We start from the raw sequence: 23915 nt of genomic DNA on the forward strand, positions 1-23915 counted from the left end.
AGACTACACAGACCACAGCAAGGAGTCTTTGTCACCAAACAGGAAGTGAAAGAGTATTTTTTGAAATATACTGGAACAGGTATTTTTGCACAGAAAAATAGCAATTGTTTTTACTGTTGCTAGGACTTTAGGAGTATGAGAAGTACAAATATTTATTTTTTTTTTTCTCCTTGTCTCCTGTATCAGTTATTTAGATATACATTGGAAATCTGTTCTTCTAGTCTGGCCCCATTTAATTGTTAAGGACAAATGAATGCAGCCAAGAATAATTTTGTTCTGACTTCTGTGTGTATGATTATTTATAACAATTGCAAGTGAGCAGGCTGTGGCCCCTCAAAGAGTTGCTATTTAGAAGCTCAAACATGCCAGCTGGTTGTGTGAAGTGCTCCAAACCTCTTGCAATCAATGACTAAAATAGTGCTTGGAGCAGAGCAGTGTTGGGGCAGCAGCACAAACTCACTCACACTCAGTCCCCAGGCTCAGCAGGGAAGGAAAGCTCCTTAAGCTGCCTCATTTGGCCATATCCATTGGGAGTCAATAGATGAAAATAGGCATGGTTCAGTGAAAAATGAGTCATCTTTAAAATCACAGATGTGACCATGCACTTTAAAAACGTGTGGTCTGGGATTTAGTGTCAGAAGTCATCAGAAACATCCCCTCTCCCACTTTTTTCATCCACACATAAATAAGTGATTGTTCATTAAAATGCCTTGGAATTTTTTTTATTTTTTGTTATATTTTTTGCTATATTTTTTGTGGGTTTTTCTTTCCTTTTTTTTTTTTTTTCCTTTGGCTTTCCAATTATGATTTTCCTGTAATATGATCAAAAGCACTTTCTTCATGATTCATACAGTGGTACAAAATTCTTCCCCTTCAAGATTTATTAGTAGATCTTGTTCCAATGACATCTGAGTGTATAAAATGCCAATTCCATTCATTAGTTTCCTCTTAATCTTTTTGTTTATTTGGTCAGAGGTCAGAAGATATAGAAATGCAATTACTATTTTTTAAAATAAATATTCACTATTCTGATTATTCCATTATGTGGGTAATTAAAATAGATAAATAAAAATATCCAAACTGTCCTCTTCCTCCAAAAACAATTATCGCAATTTTTCAGATGTCTTTAAGGCTCTGTGACCTGGGTGAACAACTGTGAGTAACAAAGACCGAGTGACGAATAGCTGGAATGATTAGTTTGCAAACAAATCATCAGCTGAGTATCACTTGTCCAAACTATTCACCAAATATTTATAGAGTAAGAAAGTAGCAGTTGCTTCATGAACAGTCTGATTAGATGTGACATGTGGGATGAGTCAAGGAGATGGGGTAGAGATGGTAAGCCAGATTTAGTGTGATACCCAGAAATACCCAGAGACAAGATGTGCTTTCCCTGGGGGCTCTCAGCCACTGATGTAGCAATCAGCCCAAATATCCAGAGAATGAAATCATCCAACTCTCATGGATCCAAATTTATGTCGAAGAGGACAATCTCTCATAATGCAGTACAAAATCCAGTGAGGATTTAGAGCTGGCACCTTTAAGTGAAAAGTCTTTTATGATTTATTTTTCCTTTACCAATCCCAAGTAATTCTGGCCTTGCTATCATCTGGATATATGCCTTTTATTGGAAATTGTGTTTTGGAACATTTTTTCCTTTTAACTACTTCTGGAATTTTGGAAATATGCCTCAATATAATATGAACTTCAACCTTAACTGATATGTTCCTTTAGATCATTAATAAAGATATTGTGAAAATGGAATATGGCTCCAATGTGTTTGTAGGAAACTTCCAAGAGGTTACAGTAACTTTGCTAACAGTATTGCTATTCTGATAGCAGTGCTTAAATGCTATAAAAATGCTTTTTAGTGGTAATTTAAGACCTAATTTGAATTGGTCAGAGTAGCACAGCTGCCACAATCTTTTTAGCTAAAAAAGCAAAACATAATCAAAAGTAAATTTCTGTATATCATTGAAAAGTTCAATTTTTAATTGCAAAATTGAAAGACAATATGTTTTTCACTGAAATCGTAACTATTTTGATTAAAACATTTTGCCACTGGGTTTCTTGGGGATCCTTGCTTTGATGGAAAAAAAAAAGAGATGTTATTTCTAAGGATTTCAGATTTTGCAATGCATTTTAAAAATCATTAACAGAAATATTAACATCTGGTCATGAATGTTTACTTGGTTTCCCCAGGTTTCTGCCAGCATGGGGATTTTGAATTCCATAATTTCATAATGGTATAATGGCACAGTAGAATAGAAAATTGTGGTATAATCTACTGCCTCCTGACCACAATGTTTAAGTTAAGCACAATTTTGCTTTCTCTTGCACATCACTTGCTTTACGATATAGAAAAGGAATTATTCAACTGCTGTGTAAGACTTCTGAGTAATTGCTTTATGGATGTGTGCTCCACCCAGTTAAAATCCAAGTTTGTTCTCACACCAGGTGTGGATGGGTCAAATGTGCACTGAGGCACAATCTCATTTGGTAAGAACGTGCAAGAGTCCATAAAGTTTATGGGGCTACATAAATATATACAAGCTTCTCCTCGGAGTTTCCTGTTAAAAACCTTCTGCTCCTTTGGAAGGATTCTGCATTTAACAAAGGTGAATTCAGAGACAGAGTTTTTGCACCTACTACCTTTTGTCCTGCAAATTGTTCCAGATTCACTGCTAGGACTAAGGTTGGGAAAAATGCTTGTTGAAGAAGAAAGATTTAGGGAGGAAATCTGAAAACACAGGATCATATCCTTGATGGACCAAAGCTCATGTAGGGCATTTTCACCTCCTGGACCAGAGCCAATGCTACAGGAAACTTTGAATAATGATCCCTGATAGAGTGGCAAACACCAAATGCATTATTTTTTTCCCAATACATTTATTTTGTCAGTTGTGACCAAATATATTTCCAAATCTATATGTGTATTTATTTACACATAAAATTTTGACCTGTTTAACTTCCTTCTGTGGTCTATTTTCTAGTAAGAGCTCATAATCAGGGTGCATCTATAGTTAAATTCAAAATATAAAAAGGCCTTGAATTTTTGAACTCCAACAATTTGTGAAGTAGTTTTAATGAAGGACTGTTCTGGTTTTTAATTTAAGAAGAAATACACACAGTTTGTGTTCAAATGCTGTACTTCCTTTGAATGTTTGAAGGATGGTATTTATAAAGGCTATTTTGAGCATTTCACTATTGTGAAATTCAGTTTACCAAAGCCTACAAACTTAAGTCCTCCCTGTCGTTAATGGAGAGAGATCAATATCTCCAGATGGTGACTCCAAACAACTTTGGAAAATGTTAGCATAGGATTATGTGGATATCTTCTACTGTGGCAAAGCTTTGTTTGTTTTTTAAATGGCATAAAGAATTCTCCTGAACAAGTTGAATGCAGGGAAAAAAACCCTAGTAATTTTGTGTATTTTTTTGTACAATGTAGGAAAACCCCAACCCTTTGCAGGATATTTTTGTGGGCAGATGAGCATAAGCTCTGTTGATGACTTGAAATAAATGCAGTCCCTGAGGGAAGAGAACGTGCTCACCCCACACAGACCATGCTCACCCCAGCAGAGTTGCATGTTTGAGTATCTGGGATCCTCCAGCAGATCCAAGACTGAAACAAGGATTTGTGACAATCACCCAGTGGATTATAACAGATTTTCATTACAGGAAGTATTCCATTTTGACAAGTTCTTCTTAGAACTTGAGCTTACTAACTTCCTCTTTTTGGTTTCACAGTTTATTCCACTGTGTGTGTTACCATAGATACAGTGGGTTGTTTCCATGGGAACACGTGGTGTGCCATAAACAAACAAACTACAGAGCTGTAACTTCAGTTCACAGTCATTATGCTATGCTACGCTTAGCTAAATGCAAATATTAATTGAAAAATGATCAGAACAACATTTAACATTTTTTATGGTGTATTCAAATTGTTATTTAAATGCATATTTTAATGAAAATCCAGCAAGGCATAGCCATCAAGTCTTTACAGAAATAGGAGATAATAGTTTAAGAAGCTTAAAATCCCAGTTCTAGCTCCTTTTTTTCTTGTATCATGTAGTTTTACCTCTTGGTCTCAGATTTCACCTATATGAAAAAAGAATAACAATATTTACTTGCTTTTGGAAGTCAGATTCAGTCTAGTTAAAAAAATTATTTAAAGTAATTGCTGTTTATTATTATTATTAATATTGCTATTGTTGTTTTATTCTAATATTGAAACTAATTATTTGAATGACAAGACATAATCCAGAATATATTTCTCATAACAGAAGATCTGTAAATTGAAATAATAACTGTCTCACCTGAAACCACCTGAAACCTTGGCCTAAAAAAAGAAGTTGCATATGACCCTGAGCTCCTGATATCCATAAAATATCAGTCTCAACATTTTAAATTATTAAAATATTGCAAAATTGCAATAATAATTGCAAAAGAAAACAATTTTTTAAGATTTTTTAATGTCAGCTACTCAAGTACAAACTGGACATGATTCCTACCCCAGTCCATTTAATGGAATTTAAAATTGTTCATATCTTTGAATTTCAAACTAGAAGAACCTATTCTTAAGACAGTCCAAGTATTGGACTTATGTCCAATGGACTTTTATGGACTTAAGTGCACCTGGGCTTAGAAAGTCAGGTTTATTTTCTGTATATGACTTGGCATAGCATCCTAAAAAATAAGGTGTAAACCTTTGTGGTTATTGAGGTTGCATAAATGTCACTCACCTGAGTAATATCAGAGAATTTACTTTTAAAGAGTGCATTTACAGATTGGAAACAGAAGTAGAGTCACAAGAGCATTTATCTTTCAATGCTAGTAGAAATACACAGATTAAACCCCATCTAGGTAAATTTTAAAAAAAGTGTGATTTTAGAACTAAACTCCACTGAACATCCATGAAACCATCACCAGATAGTTGAGTATGAAAAACTCATGTCATCTTGGAAGTCCAACATTGAGAACATCTGAGATCTCCTATCAACCAGAAACAAAATCACCCTCCCCAGCAGATGCTCTCTGTTTGAATCAGACAGGAACTGCTGAACAAGGATGTTGGGGACTACCAGGGGATGTGTAAAATTTACATATGTGAGCCAGCCTTGGCTATTGAGAGAATGACAGATCCTTTCATTCAACTTCTTTATGATTTTGCTAGTGCAGTATCAGATGATTTTCTCTATTGCCATGGACAAAAGGCTGGAGACCTGATATTCTTTCTGAGAGATGAGGGAAGGCAGACTCAAGAACTTCAGTCCTGTCCATTGCCCTAAATATGACAGAGATATTGCTCTGGTTTTGGGAGAGGATATTAGCCAGAAGCAGCCTCCAGAGACAGCTCTTCCAGAGAACGCTGCCCAAGACACTTCCCTTTTCCAGGGTGGTTCCCTTTCTAAAACTTCAGGGCCCTTCCTCTCTCAGAGTTACCCTGTGTGGCACAGCAATTGTGTTCACTGCAGTTAAACTGCTTAAGTGAAAGTGTGTGGCTACAGCTCATTAGAGGAGAGTGCATTTTCACCCCGTTTCCTGGAGGTTGTGTTCTCACCTCCGGGTGATACAGCCAGAACCCAAGTCAGCAATCCAGGAAATGCCACTTATAAAGATTGCTCCGTGGCAAACACACAAAAGCAGAGTCTCTTACATCACTCCTTTACTTAGCTGACTCAATAAGTTTCTGGGTTTTTTTTTCTGATTTGGTGTGGTATCTGTGGGGATAAAGATACAGCTGTGGAGCAGAGCTGTGTCATGCATGTTGCACTATTCTTGCCTGGAGAAAGATAATCCTGGTAGCCACTGCAGCTTGTTTGGCAATTGCATCAAGCCTGTAGTGACTATATCTTATTCTGCTTTGACCACACTAGTGCCCTAGAAGTCTAAATATCTGTGATGGCTGGGTGCCTGTTTTGCTTCTTTTTTATTTGTGCACTGCAAGAAAGAAGAAGAGAAGAATAGGACAGTAGATTGATTTAACCCATGTTCGCTTTCAATTCCTGCACTGCTATGACATTTCAAACTTCTTTTGTCACAGCTGAGCCACATTTCCCAAAGCTGTTGTATAACAATAGCTGGTGTCTGGATTTAAAATCACCTGTATACTATGTATTACATTACCCTAAACTTTGTTAAATATTAAAGAGTAAAATGTGTGTAGTTTTTGTTACTGGAAATTTCAGGGAAGTGAGTGCTGTGAAGCTAAAATGCTGAGAAAGCAGAAAGAAATCCCCAAAGTTCTCAAAGTGTGCTTTAAATCTCATGAGTCAGTGTGGGGATTCTTGGCTTACCTGAGTACTGACCAGTAAAGCAACCTTCAGGTTATCCTTCCGTATTGAATCTCAAAAGATAGCCTTGTAAAAAATGGAAGTGCTGCAAATGGATTTTCCTAATCACGACAGGCAGGGAAAGAAAAAAGAAAAGCCATATGTATTTGCATTAAAAGCTTAGAAGAAAATACAAAGGTTTCTCTTTCCTTAAAAGCTCTGAAAATGCACTAGATAAATGTGTAACTCATACCAGGGCTTGGTAACACCATGATATGCTTTATATTAGAATGCCATGAAGAGCAGCATCCTCTTGATAAGATCAGCCCCAGAGGACAGTACCACAGTCACAGATAGCTGAAGCAGGCATCAGGTCTCAGCCCTCTCTCCTGCCAGCTACAGAAGGGAAGTGGGAGACAGCAGAGTTAACCCTCAGCATCCCTGTCACATCAGGGATGTTTTGGGGTTTTTTACTCATAAAACCATCAGGTACTCATGGCACATTTGGATACCTCTACACCTCACTCTTTCCCTTCTTCCCCACAGCTTGGCCCTGATCCCTCAGAACTGGGGGAAAATTGTCCCTTTCCACTGCCCAGGTGTATCTGACATAAAAAATGAGCTTCAAAAGAGATGTGGGACTTTCACCTGAACTTCCAGCCAACTGTGTCTCAAGCTCACAGGGGTATTATGAGCTCATTGCCAAGCCTAGAATGCCAAACTCTTTCCCATCATGTCCCAGCACAGGCTGGGGAGGCCAGCTGGGTGTGACCCCACAGCCAGCAGGAGGGCAGGCACTGGGGATGGTGCCCTCGGGGGCATTGTGATCCCAGCCAGAGCTTGTCTCCCTGTTTGCCAGCTGGAATACACAGGGGCTGAAGTCATAGCTTCAGAACAGGCACTGGCATGATCTTACTGTCATTTACAATTCCCAAAGCAGTGTCAGTTGCCCCTAAAATGGATTTTACTGTTGTATATTAATCAGTAAAAGGAACCTCAGTCAAGATGTTAGCTTTGAGATTGAAATGAAAAATTGAAGAGGTGATAGTGCTGAATAAAAGATGATATTAGCCATAAGGCATTTTAAAGTGATAAGAATACAAGGCTGGGATTGTCAGGCTTTAGTGTATTCTGTAACTTGGGATCTTCTACTTATTTGGATAAAACACCTTTGCACAGCAGATGGAATCTGATGTAATCCTGTCATCTGACTGAATGTGCTTGTTTTCCTCTGCTGCTGAGAGCATGTGAATTGCCCCAGCCAGGATCTAGTTGTCCTAATCTGCATAGGGGGATCAAGGTTCCTTTGCTCAAGGATCCTGGATGTTTCTTGCATGACTCATACACTTCTAAGCAGCTAAAGGTAAAGACCTTCTAAAAGACAGAGACTGCCTCTATCCATAGAAAAGCTGACTGGGAAAAGTTTAACTGAAGGTGTCCAGGTGTTTGATAAAATACATATACACGGGAGGGAATCGTTCAGTGCTTTTGTCATGAGGAGCACTGGACTGGCAACTCGTTCTTCCATTTGAGCTGCTCTTTAGCATGAGAAAAACCCTTGTTTTAAGAGGAGGAGAGGACTAGAAAGAATTAGTGTACAGCTGTTTACGTGCACTTGGGCTTAGTCAGTGTTTGTATTTCAGTGTGTGGAGTGACATCCAGCTCCTGCAGCTGAAGCACATTGGAGTTCTGACTTCAGTGGGTGCTGGGTCAGACTGAGCAGGAGACAAAACAGCAAATCAACATTAATTGAGGTCACCTATGCTTTAAGTAATTATACAGCAGTGCAAATGGCAGGGCAAAACAAACATTGGAAACATGGCAGTAAAACGGCTCGAGGAAAGAGGAACTGTTCATTCAAGCTAATGCTGTAACTGCCAGACATAGTTTTCAAAAAAGCTGTCCCTCTTGAGTCTGGCAGACAAGATCTTTTGGTTTCACAGGAAGGAGCAATTCTCATCGGAGCAGCTGTAGCCCAAGCTGCAGCAGTGATGAGACAGCTTGACAAATCAGGCCCTTTTAAGGTTACTGCCATTAAATTAGTCACTTGAAAACACTAAATATCAGCTTGTAAGATGATCTTTTTAGTAGGCAAAGGCCTTTTAATTTTTATTAGAGCAATTAGTCCTTTTATAAGTCTCAAAATAAAATTAATCATTGTGGTAATACAGCATGAAATAGCTCCCCTAGTTTCAGTCGGGCACAGGATTTTCAAGGAGGTTTTTTTGTTGTTGTTCATTTGCTTTGAGGGGGTGGTGTCTTTTTCTTCTCCATTTACAGCAATCTTTATATGTAAGCATAGGTTTGGAGGCACAGGTCTCTGAAGGCAGTGCTGTGCTCAGGAGGGAAGCTTGCCAAAAAGGGAATTCCTTTGCTTCTCTCAATCACATCTTCTCCTTTCATCTGAATACACATACAGCCCCAGTGCAGTCTCCCATAAAACAGTGAAATGACACATCTGTATTAAAAAAAGAGATGTTAGAAAGGTATAATTGTAACCCAGTCCCTTCACTGTCTCCTATTCTCCTTCAAGACTAGTTCTACTTGGATAAAGAACATCTTTTTCCTTCATTTGCATTTTTAATGTCTTGTTTACCTTTTCCAAGCCATCAGGGTATAGAGGAGTTTTTAAATACTTTCTCAACATATTTTTAACCATTTCAATATAGAATGTTTTTATTTTGCTGTTATCTTTGCTTATTTTTTAATTAATCCCCTCATTTGTGTATTAAAAATTGTGTACTTTTATTAATGCACACAATCTCTTGTACAGTACTCCTTGTGTAAGTAGAAAGCATCAAAGTCATGCTGCCAAATAAAAATTCTTTGATGTCTGAGGCATTGATTTTAGTTTACTCAACTGCAGAAGTTTAAGATGTTATTTAACTACAACTCTTTGTTCTGTGTTTCTGCTTGACCTCAGTAAGTGGCAGTAATCCTCTTTCTCAGACACAGCAGCAAGTTGGCATTCAGCTCAGCCTTCAGGTAGCTGTTAACTTAATAGCAATACTTTTCCCCAAAATGGGTGGAACAAGGGCACCATTTCCCCAACTCTCCAGTGAGGGTGGTGAATCTACAAAAGAACCCAGTGAAAGCTGCTGGGAAAAATAAACCAGTGCAGTGAGGTTCTTCAGTATTCAGCTGTCAGAAGCCGTGGCCTCTGATCTCACAAATCCTGACATGTGTTCTAAGTACTCTACAAATGAGAAAATGAATGGGATTAATCAAATTCTTACAAATAAATATGTGGATGTGCTTGTAGATGCATGACATGATAACGTCAGCAGTTCAATAATAATGGAATTATCCATATACTGCCAGAAGATCTCACTATTTGGGAGTTAAAATCATCTCTATTTTAAGGATTCTTTAAGAGCATATGAAACAACAAAACTGAAATAACAGTCAAAGATAAAGCATCATACTGTATGTATATAGTAATGATATTTCCATTTCAATATTTAAATAATCATTTAAATATTGCAGCAACTTGAAATATTTATGCACACACACTCACAACATTTAATAATTGCATCACCGAAGCATCAGTATGGGGTTAATTTTATTTTACTACAGAAATCTACAGCTCAGCTAGCCCTCAGCTTGCTTTATGATTAGTGCAGAGAAGTAGCTCTTGGAAAGCCTTTAGTGAATATATTGTCATATCAAAGTAGGAACTTGCGGTCTTCCCAGGTGTCTCCAATGCAGTTATCCACATCTTGTCAAACAAGTCCTGCTGTTATTGCAGAGATGTCCTTTTCTGTATCTCTACCTTCAGGAAAACACAAGATGTCTTCTAGTCTTTAGCAAATAAAATCTTAATTAGATTTTTGTTAATGCTGATATATACTGCAGGGAAATATTGACTTTAACATTACTTTTCTGTTTTTCTGCCACATTTCATCTTGGAAACATCCCCTTGTTCCAGTTTTGCTTTATAGAACCTTGCAGTCTTCCATTTTGATAAAGAGAAACAGCCTTTTGTTTTTTGCTTTGACATTTCCAAAACAAATGTCTGACTCCTCTTTCCTCATTTTATGTCTGTGGTACTTGGACTTATTGCATTGGTTTCCTGCTGGACACAAATTCCATATTCTGGCTTGCTTCAGTACCAAAGGTGATCTCACAATCTCACAGTTTATTTAAAAAATCAGAGCAGTTGATAGGTCTCTAAATGGCCTTCCTAAAGGAGTCTAGGATGCTAAAACATTTTTTTTAATATTTTTTTTTCTGTTTGTACAGTGAAGCTTTATAAATTTACTTAAAAGTGTGTCTGATGTGATTACCTTCAATAGCAGGGAAGCTGGTGACTGACTAATCCATCTCTGTGTGACAGGCTCCATTTCTGTGTGCCATGTTCCTGTGTTCCCTCAGTGGCAATGGCATCATGAATAAGCATATGATGGGTTAAGGAGGTAACTGTATTTCAATGAGATCAAGAGGATTTTATATTTTTTATCACATACTCAAAACCCATTTCAAGAATATAGAAGAAGAACTATTAGAAAAATATGAACAAACTTTTTTTTTTGGTTTTTTTTTTGTATGCTGGTCACATGACCAAAAGGAAGTGCTTGTCAGTATTTGCTGATCAGCAGGAAAATGACAGTTCTCTCTGCACTTCTCTCTAGCTTTGGGGAAGAAAAGGACTTTTGCTCTCCTTTCTTTAAACTGTCTCCTCAGTACAGGACAAGAGATTTCACTTCTTGTTTCCTAACACTGGTTGGATTGCATGGTTCAATTAAGTGGCTTTGAATTAACCATACAAATGATAATTGCAATTATAACTTTAAGAAACGATAACTTATTAACAAGCTGTATTTTATAAAGCAAAGCTGTGACTTTGCTGCTGTAGTAGAAGAACCATTTCCTGAACCACATGTTTGGGCCATTTGCAAAATAACTTATGTGTTACAATTCTGTGCCAGTTTGGTAATTCAGTGACAGCAGCTGTCCTCTGGTGGGAAAACTGATCTGTTCTGTGATGATTCCATGATCTACTCAATCAGCAATGTAAAGTGAGAAATCGGCCCCCAGGTCCACGTCATGTCAGCTGCCTAATGCCATTGATTTACAAGCCCCTGATTCTCATTCCAATGAATATAGCTGCTCACATCAATATAATAGGCTCACATATTGGTGAAGATGCAGTGCAAAATAAAAACAATGTTTAAAAATCTTGGAAGAAGTTACTAAGATTTGTGGGAAGGAATCATGTTTGTCTGTGTAAAGCGAAGGCAGGAGCGTGTGGGGTATAAAGGGGTTGAATGTCTGGAGCTACACTGTTGTTCTTGTTACAATGTGTTGGATGTGTTCTAGTAATCAGTGTTGTCTCATGTGTGAAAACAACATAGTGATGCAGATTGTAGCTGTCAGATGACTCTCAATTATAAAATAGTCTTTGGAGACCGAGAAATGGAACCATGCAGTAAATGACACAATTTATTAATCAAATTTATCATCTTATTCTGCTTTTCCTGAAACTGAGAAGTTACTTGTGAATTCACTGCACTCATTGCTCCTAATTATAATCACGTGAAGAAGCTGGCTTCTGGACACCAGCTGATGCTGCTCGTGTTTTAGTGAATCATATAAGACACATGACCCTCCTTGTGCAAGCACCAGATCAGGGCATATGGGTTCTTGTGACTGAATGCAATTAATCTAGTAGTTCTTCTGAGTCAGGGCAGTTTCAGTGACTTTGCATCTCTCAAAAACCTCAAGGAAATTAAATCAAGAATTTGATTTGATTGTAAGGAAAAAAATCTTTCCTCCTGGTGTTAGAAGGGGTTAATTTCCTCCATTAATTGTACCTGAACTCCTATAAATTCAAGGCAAGGCTCTGAAATGGAATGAGTCAGTGAGATTAACTGATGTATAGTAATTAAACATGATTTTTAAGAAATTGAACATATCATTCAGGAAGTCAGCAAATTCTAGGTACTTAATATTTTTGCTTACTATTGGAAAAAATTAATGATCATGTGCTCAAACTTTACGAAATGCTCTATAAACTATCAATTTAGACAATGATATAACTCAGTTGGGAATTCTCTACCACACCTCACATTGGAGAGTTTAGAAATTTCTCCTCTTCCTGATTTTATGTAAAGAAATGCCTTCTGGTATAGATGAAAACACTTACTGACATGAGGAGATTAGTTAAAAAATTTATCTATGTCTTTATTAATTTTTACTGAACAGTTACTGAAAATTATCTTTCCTTTCCACCTGTGTAGTTAACTTAATCACACAGGTCAGTCTTCCTACAGTGGAGTAAGTCTTCCTACATGCATACTGGTTATTTTATTGGGATAAATCCATTCCCCACACACTCCAGAATAAGACCTCTTTGAGAGTCATGGGATAAGGCATCATCAGATGTATGGGCCTAGCTGACCACAGCTCATAGGCCAATAAATCCTCAGAGTTTCTGAGGACACTTTCATTTTATAATTTAGTAGAGAATCATATATTTTGTGGAGAGAATTTTGCTACCCTTTAGTGAATATTTTGTAGGATATTTGCCAAGATTGTCATCTAGCATCTGAAAGTAGAGGAAATACATTAATTTCAGAAGCATTACTCATGATCTCTGGCAGCTCAAGGGATGTTAAATTTAACCCCTCATTATCTTAAGCTAAAAATCTTTCAGCAAATAGTGGAAAAGCTAGAAGTTCAGTTTTCAGCTCTGGAAAATGAGTTTTTATGAAAGAGCAAATCATACCAAAACAAAATGCCAACCTTTTGTAAAATTTTATGGAAAAAAACCCCAAAACAAATGCATCTACCTCCTCTTTTGAAGAGGCTTTTATTCTGTATGGAATTATATTTTGCAATGGATCAGGGATTGCCACTTGTGGTTTGTCCTATTTCCCTCCATTATGATTGCTGTTTCATTATGTCCAACACTCTGGGAAGTGAAGGTGACAAGAATTGCTCAATATCCTTGAAACACAAACTATTTGTTCTGGCAAATTTATGAAAAAAGAGAAAAGGATGCTAATTATTTTAGCTCATTTTGGTCTCCTGATATCATGTATAAGACTAAGTCATAGGTAGTGAAAGTTCACAGTACTTCATTTAAAACACAGGTTAAATAGAACATAAACCTCACCCTAAATCCAACTTGTAAAAACCTGTTAAAAATAATGCAATTTGATTAATTAGTCAGACTGAAGTCTGGAACAAGAATTGTGTTTATGCACCAAACACAATTCTCTAAATAGTCCCAGTGAATCTTAATGGAGGGGCTTAGGTTCTGGGGCCAAAATAACTTGAAGCTCTGGTAGCAAAGTACTAACATTTTTGTTAATTTAGGATTTTAAAGTTCTCTGTGATTTCCCTGTTTTTTGTTCTGTTTTGTTTTTTTTTTTTTCCTAGAAATAGGACAGACAAGTAATATAACTATTGAGACCTAATCTTTTCAGCTCACACCTCAACACTGAATTTCATACCACAGTCCCAGATCATGAATTTTGGTGACTGAATACAATGGCCAAAATCCATTTTTCTACCTTTTGGTAAAAAAGACTGGCAAATACAGACATTATTACCTTTACTTCTACCATTAAATCAGACTCCTTGCTGGAAGGTGCTAGAAAAAAACCCAAGTTTTTTTTCTTGATGAGGGAAGAAATCTATTATAAATTGCAATGCAGTTACTGAGGAGTCATCAGAGACAAATTTTTCTATGTTATTTCTAAGCATGAGTCTCTCTTTTGCCTTTAAGAGGCATTTGCATTACAGGATGTGTCCACAAAATGATTTGGCACTTCAATTCATTATTTATCCTTCTAAAATGAAGCTGACCTAAAATCTCCATGCTGCAGAGTGTTGCTGTAGGAATGTTAATATTAATGCTGTTTTTTTTAACTCCCACACTGATGGGTTTAGGTAATAAGGCTATTTGCAAATTTTTAAAAAACATTATGCTTTCTTTCATCGTCCGAATTTTTGGTCACAGCAGTCACTTTAAACCATGCAGAATTAGATGCTTCTACCTGAGGTTTTATTTTGGCCTGTGTGTTGTTTTAGATATGGAACCATAGCTAAATTTTAGCACCACTAAAAAGAGTAGCTCCCCTCTAGAAGTGAACTGGTATCTTCAGAGAGAGGGAGCAAAAGAAGCGTAGACCCATTTTAAGCCCTCTGTTGTCAGCACATCTGAGAAGAGGCTCCAATTTCTGAATTCTGTTTATTCCTTATAATGAACAGTTTGTTTCATGAAAGAAAACTTCTGTTGAATGTTGTGCATGCTCTTGAATTCTTGTGGATATCAGTAGAAATGAAGTGCAAGATATAATTATAACATATGCTTTTCTTATAGGAGTTGACAAAGTCAAATCAAAATAATGTTACCAACTTATTTTTGAATTAATTTTTCTGCTTATTTAGTGAGTTAAATCAGTTCACTGAGTACTAGATTTGAATCAAAGGCAGAAATATCAGTTTCAGGTTCGTGGTAAGGGAAAAGGATTTGGACTGTCCCTTCTGATATTATCAAGCCATTCCATTATCTTAATTATGCAAGAATTTCAGAGCTTGTCCTTAGTTCATGAGTTAAGGTTTATCTACTGTGTCCTAAGGAAAGTGATTCAGTTGGAACATTTTTAAATGCTTATTGATATCCTTAGTAATCCATGCAAATATTTTTAAATGAATTTGTCTTTTTCTGACTACTCAATAGCATTGGATTACTATGACTACAGGATGGAAGTAACACTCTCATTACTAGCTTGTTGTTCAAGGGGTAGGTTCAAAGAAATTCTGCAACAAATAATCTATCCCAAATAGAACAACCAATTCAGTTCTTATCTGTATAAAAGGATTGTGTGTTACTTCTCACATGCATGTAATGTAACTTCATCTTTCCATTTTCTATAATCTCAGCATTTCTTTCATATATAATTATTTTCCACCTTGTGGCCAGCTGTAAAAAAGTGGAGATCGAGCTTAAACCTATGAATCAAGAAGCAATATAAACATTTGGGCTTTAGGTTTGGACCTGTGCTTTGGGACTGCCCTTCTCACTCTTTCTTTCCCCATCATCTATAATCATCTATTTTCCTCTGGGTGGAATGATGCCCCAGGACCCAGGGGCACAGGTGGTCAGCAGTGTAGAACATTCTTCACAGGGAAATGTGGGACTTATGCACTTCTTGCCCTGGAATGAAGCAATGTAGGTGCTGCAAAGTCATGAGTGGAGTGATGTAAGAGCTGTGACGGCATGAGCACACAAAGGAAGCATCGCTGCTCACTCTGCTTTTCTTTTAGAACCAGGAGAATGACAGTAATGTAAGTAAACCCCTAAACTCAGTGGTCCTCTATTGTTTCACATCCAGTTTCACAGAGATATGAGATCTTGCTACCCACTATCCATGTCTGTCTGTCACAGAAACCCCAACATTTTATGTACAGGATACAAATATGTGTAGTCTACAGTTTTCATTCCCCATGACAGGAACACTACCACAGACTTATGAAATATAATAACTTTTAGTTATCATATAATATGGCTCCAGGTGCATGTAAAACAGAGAATTATACAGAATTATGAAGCAACCATATCCCTGGAGTGCAAAGAAAAATGATATCCCATTTTCATGTGAGGTTTGGACTTTAAATTCTTTCTTGAGATAAAGACATTAATATTTTGATAGTAAAAGGTCATTTTTCAGTAGCACTCACAGATTGCCAGTAAAAGATAATGCTTCCCTAGTGGACAAGCTTTCTTACAATGTGTCTTCCACATGGTAATGAAATCCCCAGAAAGCAATGGCTGGTTCTGTAGTTTGCTAGATAAAGAAAAAAGGGGAAAAAAAGAGGACTTGGGAGAGTACTTTGTGCTGAATAATGTATCTGATTTATTTCATTCCTTTTTCTGCTTGCTGAATATCTAAAAATCCATTTAAATTTCAGATTTTTATGGATTTGTTTGTTATTTAGAAATGCTCAGTAAGCTCTTACCTAATTTTTGTATTTTTATTGAAATGCCACAACATGATTCAATGGTGACCTAAGTAATACACTGTTGCTTTGTTCTCCTGATTGGATAACTTAGGTACTATAAAAAACATGTTTCTGAAAATCTCTTAAAAACATGTAATTGTATGAGTGTTATCACCAGTTCCAGAACTACAATTAGTGGTTGCAGCACCTTAGTGCTCTTTTTTCCCCTGAGAAATGCCTTTTAAAGTTCCCAGGAGATACAGCTGTTTTTCATTGATATAGAGAACTTGGAATCCTCACCCAGCAGTGCTTAGGGAGCTAATTTAATGAGAAATAAGAGCAGAAATAATTGGGAATTTTCTAATGATGTAATTTCACTCCTTGGGAAATTCCTCTTTATTGTAATGGGAACTTCCCACAGTAACACAACTGTGTTTTGAAGAAATTAAAGGATTGGGAAGGGTTAGGGAAGAGCAAGACAGATAAAAAGACTCACCCATACCCTGAGAACCTGGTGACTTGGCTGCTTTGTGAGAAATGGGAAAGGCACCTTAGGCTGAGTTTGTGCCTTGTTCAGTACAAAGCTTTATCTCCTGCTGGGAATCCCAAATAATGACTTTAAGTCACCACAGATTGGCAGGGTGTGTCTTTCCTGTCAAATAAATCCTGCTTTGCATCTTTGACTACTTATTCAGCATATGATTTTCTTGAAACTCAATAATCTGTATCCTGAAGGAAGAGTGAAACATCCGGACAGATTTTCATTCTGAAAAGTATTTTATTTAGTTGTTCTTATTGGAGCTGGAAATCAAAAATTGAAGCATTTTGGATAAGTCACTCTAGAAATCTCTGGACAACAGAGAACCACTCCCCTTTCCTCCTTCCCAAGATAAAATTTTAGTGTATATTATATAAATTAAATACATGTATTTAAACCAAACTTTTTGATTTGAGAGTTAAAAAAAAAGAAGATTGAAGAACTTGAAATAGCAGTACATGCTAGGTATTGAACTATTACTCCATCAGCTTCTGTGAGAGATTACTCATTGTTCAGATTCCATACAATATTACTTTTAAATCAATTTTGCTTATGTACATCACTAAACCACTATTTGATATGAACAATCACAGACAGCTACAGAGCTAAGAAATTACTAATAAATAGAGAAAGCAAATAATGATAAGAGTTAATAATAATAATAATAATACCAGCCACAAAAATAGCAACATCTAAAAGAGTGGCTGTAGATGAAAATATTTCATTAGAGTTCAGTACTGCAGTATTGTGCTCTAAGATAAAGCCAGGATGGCTGGGGGTTAATACTGAACAAAGAGGGTACTATTATTTAGAATGTGATGTTTTACACATTTGTAGATTTGCCATGTGGATATTTATGATGATTGTTATTTACAATTATATTGAGCCACTCTAAAGCTTCTAGTTTTGATTACTTAATGTAAAAGGAGAGAGATTTTCTGAAAGAAGATTGAGGTTCTTTCAAATAGCTCCAAGTTGTGTTTCATACTGCTGCTTCTGTTTGAAATCGGGCCTGTACAAGACAGCAGCAGCTCTGCTGTTGAGTTCAGCATGTCCAGCATTTTATCTCACCTTCTTGGTGAATGGGGGCAAAGGGGAAAAAGCTTTTTATAGGGGAAAATTAGAGGTCCCTTCACAGACTCATCACTTCTTTCCTTTACTATTTCCTTGTCCCTCTGAGACCACTCATTGCCCCAGCCTTTATATCAGCTTTCCAAAAGCAGCACTGACTTGAAGTCTCAGCCCCCATATTAGAAAATCTTGCCTGTGTAACTCTGACACAGCTGATTGTTTTGTTTGTCTGTTTTGTTTGCTATTCCAAAATAATGTCACTTGACTGTAAAACACAACAAAACTCTTCTACAACCACATTTGTGAGGATTATGTTATAGAATGTTTCGTGTTGGCAAGTACTTTTAAAGATTACCTAGTTCAACCCCACTGCCATGGGCAAGGACATCTTTCACAGCTACTCTCTATGATATGTTACACTCTGAAATGATATGTTTCCCTCTGGTGCCCTATGGCATCTCTTTGTCTAGAGAACAATTGGTGCTGGAATACAATGCTATTAAGCAGAAGGATTTGGAGGTTGTTTCTGTAATGTTTTACACCATGTGTATTCAGCTGTCTGTGTGATAAATGGGTGAAAAGTGCCTTTGTTCTAACTTGGTAACACGGTGGGGCCACTGTTCAGAGCTGTAAGTGACAGCAGCAGCAAGAGAGCCAAGGGTGGCTGCCTTCTGACCCACATAAACCAAGATAACATCAACAAATATGACAATAGAAACAAAGCCAGGCAATCACTGGGGCTCTTTATCTGTTCCTCTAATGCAGAGTATATCTTCAGGTAGGAAAAGCAACTGTCACCCAAAAAACGAGCTGAAAGGGCTGAAAATGTACCTTCCTCCATGCTTGCTAGAATAAAAAGCCTTGCAAGACAGAATCTCATCCACCAAAAGCTACTTTCCCTTGCTATCCTCCTCCTCTCCATCACTCAGCAGGAGGATCTAGAGCACTGCATTTTTGTTTCAGTAAAAGGATTGTAATTTAAAAAAGAATATTCCAAAAACAAATCACTAGTACTGCTACTACTTCTTTCTGGTCAAGATGATATAACTCTGCAACAGAAATGCAAATTTAATTTTAAGTTTCAGGTCAAATGGAAAACCTTTTAAATTCCAGGATGAAATAGAATTTTCAATTATGAATTACTTAATGTTTTCTAAATAGTCTTCTCTTTGTATTTCCTTCCATTAAAATTTTGTAGGATTTAATAAGAAAAACATTTCTTATGATTATGGCAAAAATAATAACATGAAATAGAATTTCAGTATTTCAAGATAAATTTAAACTTTTAAAAATCTTGAAAATGAAATTTTGTGTATGTGTTTTAGAGTGTGTATTTTTTCTTTCTTCCTTCCCCTGACTGTAATAACTAGCTTAATATTATTGTAACTTCACTGCTAATTCTTGGTTTCCTACACAGACCCTTTGAGAATTCTCACTCATCAGAGAATCCAAAACCAGAGTGAAGGAGTTTTACTTAACAGCCCCAGGATTTAATTTTTGTTCTGAAGTCAAGAAGCTCTGAGGCATCTGTTTAAATTTAAACAGTTAACCCTTGTGTCCCTATTGACTTCAGTGGGAACAGTGGCCATCTGAAAGGTAATATGAATAAGTGCTTTTGTTGGTTCAGGACACTGCTGCCATTCTCACTGGAGTTCAGCACTGAATGTATGCAACAGAAAATATGTGTGGCACTTGAACCAGAGGGGGGTTTAAAACACTGCACAGCCAGACCCGTGTGCTGTGAGAATAATTCACAATGCTGTATTTTTGATGCTTTCCTCTTGAAGTCAGATAAGTGTTGCAGGGTGGGAAAGGTTACACAGCTGCACACAGGCACATGCCAAGAGCTCTTATCTTCTTGTTACCTTACCACACACTGAGCTGATTGGCTTGGAAAATTAAGGATTCGTTTAACAGCACCTTTGAAGAGAAGTGGTATAGATGGTGTAGAACAGTTGCTGGTAGGAAAAAAAAGCCATCTCTAGTGAAGTTTAAGACAAACCAAATACTGAAAAAGGTCAGGAGATCTTCAGATACAGGGGGTTATTTCTAAAGAGCAGTGATAGCACCAGTGCCATGAAGGGATCACCAGCTCAGACTACACTGCTGCAGTTCAGTAGGAGCAGACTACTTTTCAAGCTGCCTGTTCCCTTGACAGAGGAGTGCAATAATTAACTCATCCTGCACAAGTATGAAGTAGTTTTTTCACTGTAGGTATGTCTCACAAAATCAACAGTTCAGCCAGCACAACTCCCTGCCCACATTCCCATCACTGGAGAACATGGGTTAAAACAGGATGGCTCAGAGGAATATAGCATGAAACTCTCTGTACTGGGGTTGACCAGAGTTTTGTACAGCTTTGTAAACCACTGTAAATCTGCCAGTGGCAGAAGATTACAGAAAAAAAATAATGATTAAACAACTATGCTTATATGATGAGATCAGGAAGCTGACTTGGCTGACATCTATTAGTTTTCCATTGAAACTGTTTCCTGGGCCAGCTGGATAAAGGAATGAGGCTGGAATTACATGCCCAGGGCAGGAGGAAGTGCAGCACTTACATCATCTTGAGCTGCTGTGAAACTGCACTCTAAGAATGAGGGCAAGTACAGCATGTCTCTCAAAGTGACACTGCTCATCTTTGGCTCATCAGTAATGTAGAGACCCTCTGAGGCAAAGGTTGGAGTTGGAGTGTGTGGTTGATTGACAGTAATGAGACCATCCTCTATGAATTTGATTAGAGTCATAGATTTGTAGAATGCCTTGGGTTGCAAGGGACCTTAAAGGTCACATAGATCCATGGGCCAGGACACCTTCCACTAGACCAGGTGGTTCAAAGCCCACGCTAACCTAGCCTTGACCATCTCCAGGGATGGAGCATCCACAGCTTCTCTGGGTAACCTGTTCAATTGCCTCACCACCCTCACAGTGGAGAATTTCTTCATTATATCCAATCTAAATTTATTGTCTTTCCTTTTGAAGCCATTGCCCTTTGTCCTATTATCTCTTTCAACCTGTTTGTACATCTGATTATCCCCAGAATCCCACAGCAGTTAGCTCTACAGCCTAACTGTTCCTAAACAAAGTACATTGCTTTGAATAGGAAAAAGGATGTAAATCCTTGCTTCTCTGCCCAGTCACATAATGCAATCAGAACTGAACCCCAGATCTGGCCACTGAGCTGTTCTAAAAACAAACAAAAAAAAGTATTTGAAATGAAATTGAAAACTTCTTATTTAAACTGTCTTTAATCCTCAGTCTCTCATTTTATCATGTACTGCTGTAATTTAAATTTTTTAAAATTTATCAGTTCCAACACCCCTTTCCCTCCTCTTCTCCCTCCTAGCAATAATCACTAAAGAATAGCAACAAAGAAATTATTTCTGGATTTTTCTCAACACCGAAAGGAGTTAAGAGTAATGTGCTTTCAGCTACAATACAAGAAAATTGCAGAATGGGACTGTTCATTCCATTCTTAGTTTAACAGACAGAAGATATGAAGGCTGTGCCACTCTGCTTGCCCTTTAGCAGCAGAAGAAAATTATTACATCTTTGCACACCTCAAAAGTATGTCCTGACCCTATATTTAATAAGCTCCCTTCCTTGTATCCACAAAGAACACATAGGAGGACTTTATTCATAGAACAAAGAGATCTATAACCAAATATGCTGTCCCAAGAATCAAAGTCTGTCTCATCACATATGTCAAAGATCCCCTCTTATGAAAATTTTTGAATGACTGATATGGCTAAAGAGGGAAAAGTCAATTTTTCAAGAAATTTCAAGCTCAATACTCTCATTGAAAAATCTGGATTGTTGCTATATTTGCCATAGAGGTTTGACAAAAGAAAATAAAAGGTCTTTCTAAGGCAAGTGGAGATCATATTTATAATCTTTTTGTATCTATGAAATAGAAACATTTTAAAGTCTCTGCACTGGAATTTTATCATCTCAGTTACTCAGCTGCAGTTACTGTAAAAACAAGGATAAGCTTTGCATTATTAACGAATGTGTTCTTTTCCAGACCAAAACAAAACTGTTTCTTTTGGCATATTGTCACTTTGGTTAATCTCAAACAAGAGAAAATCCTGAAAATAGTCTTGCTGTTCTAATAGACCTGGTTTTTATTTAGGTTCAGGGCTCTCATCTCTCTGCTGGCTCTTCAACACTCTCTTCACCCTATTCCAAGTCAAAGCTCCTCTGCACACCTGTGTGTTTTCTGCTCTTTTGTTGTTTTTCACTGGTACAAGCAGTAAAGCTGTCACACTGTGGTGAGGGCTGGGGCTCTCACTGTCATTGCTAGAGGACCTCAGTTAGTTCACATGATGTCTGTGAAATTTTGGAGTCAATTAGGCCAACACAAGAACACACATGTGCCACAGGCTGCATTATGGTATGGGGAATAGAACAGAGAGTAACAACCACCACTTAATGACAGAGACCAGTGCAGAGAGCCACAGAAGGTTAAGAATTTTTCTAAAAATAAATACAATATATTCCCACTTGGATTACTAAAATTAAATATCCAAAGCTTTTTATAAGTTCCTTAATAAAAGACTGTTCTTAAAGTTGGCAAGCTGCTATGCCTGCCACCAAGTCAAAAAGGTCTTCTGGCAATTTAGAATTAGTCTAGTGAAGTCACTTGGTTTTTGGGAACATTTTCCTCTTCCATCTCTTTCCAGTAGCTTTGTATTGGTCTCCTTCCCATTTTTACAAAAAATTTGCCCCATTTTCTTGATCCTCTTCTTTTAGCATACTCCTTCAAACCTCTCCAGGCATAGCTCTATGATCAGGATGTTAAAATATCTGAATTGTCAAAGTACAGCTGAAAAGGTAACAGATTTCTGTGGCTAAAAAACTGAACCAGTCAAAAGTAACCATGGAAATTATTTCGGTCAAAATTTGAAATCAAAGTCAGCTTCAATTTAAGTTCAAAACCAATTAAACTAAAGAGAAGATAGGAAGTTGCTGTTTTCCAAACATGTCTGTGTGCCTTTATAGCCTATGACCCTTGGCCACTTTAATGAGGCTCCGGTCAGGTCTGTAATATAAAATTTTGCTGGAGCAGCTCTGTTGATGAGGAGGGTGGTAAAGTGTGATGTGTGATTGACAGAACAGTGCTGGTGAAACCGCTGGTGTAAGCACAGTCATATTGGCAAAACTGAGCTTTTGCTGAGGCTTCCTTTTATTCTGAGGAGTGTAGGGGGAGGGAGAAGGAGAGCAGTGAGGTTAAATGATTCCAAGCAAAGCACAACTTTATTAGTATAAAATGCTTTTGTATTAGGAGGGCTTTGCTGCTAAAATACAGCAGTGACCAGAATCAACTAGTCAGTTGTAACATGTCACACTGGCACCCCAAATCTTTATATTGGTGCCAGGGTTCATACAAAGTAGGTGTCATACAAAGAGCCTGCATTTACAAAGGGGTCTCTGATACCCCTTTTCTAAGTGAAAGTATAGGTAACAGAAAATAAAGGAGCACACTGAAAAGGCATCCCAGATTCTAATCTGGAAATGAAGCAGCCCCTCACTTGGCACCCAGGGGTCACAGAAGTCTGTGATCACTGAAGAATCTTTGAAAAGCTGAAAAGGAGTAGAAGTGGAAGATCCTAATATGTTCTTGATTGATACATATAAAACTTCTTAAAGAAATGATGTAATCAGATTGTTTTAATCTGGGCACCAAGTACCCAAAGAAGAGTAGCGGCTCATTTAGAACCATCAGCTCTATTGGGTAATTACTTTAATTAGATAGTTTTTGAAAACTGCACATTAGCTACATGACAGATCAGAGTTGTTTTGGTCTATTGAGTAATTATTTAATTAGGCCGCATTTTAAAAACTGTTTATCTCCCATATAATGGTTGGAACCAACTCCTTCTGGTTTATTTTGTAATTATTTAATGAGGCCAAAGGTATCCATTGCAAAAAATCCTATCCAAGCATAGTCCTACCCTGTGCTGCAGGGGAAATTGAATAAAAAAAATCTAAGGTGTTTTAATAAGAATTTACTACATGCAGGAAGCAAATGTCTTTCATTGGTAACATTACAAGAATTGAAGCAAGGAAGACAGAAAAGC

Source organism: Agelaius tricolor, unplaced genomic scaffold (genome assembly GCF_023055355.1).
Source record: "Agelaius tricolor isolate 1412-34295 unplaced genomic scaffold, bAgeTri1.0.p SCAF_6, whole genome shotgun sequence".
Taxonomy (NCBI): domain Eukaryota; kingdom Metazoa; phylum Chordata; class Aves; order Passeriformes; family Icteridae; genus Agelaius; species Agelaius tricolor.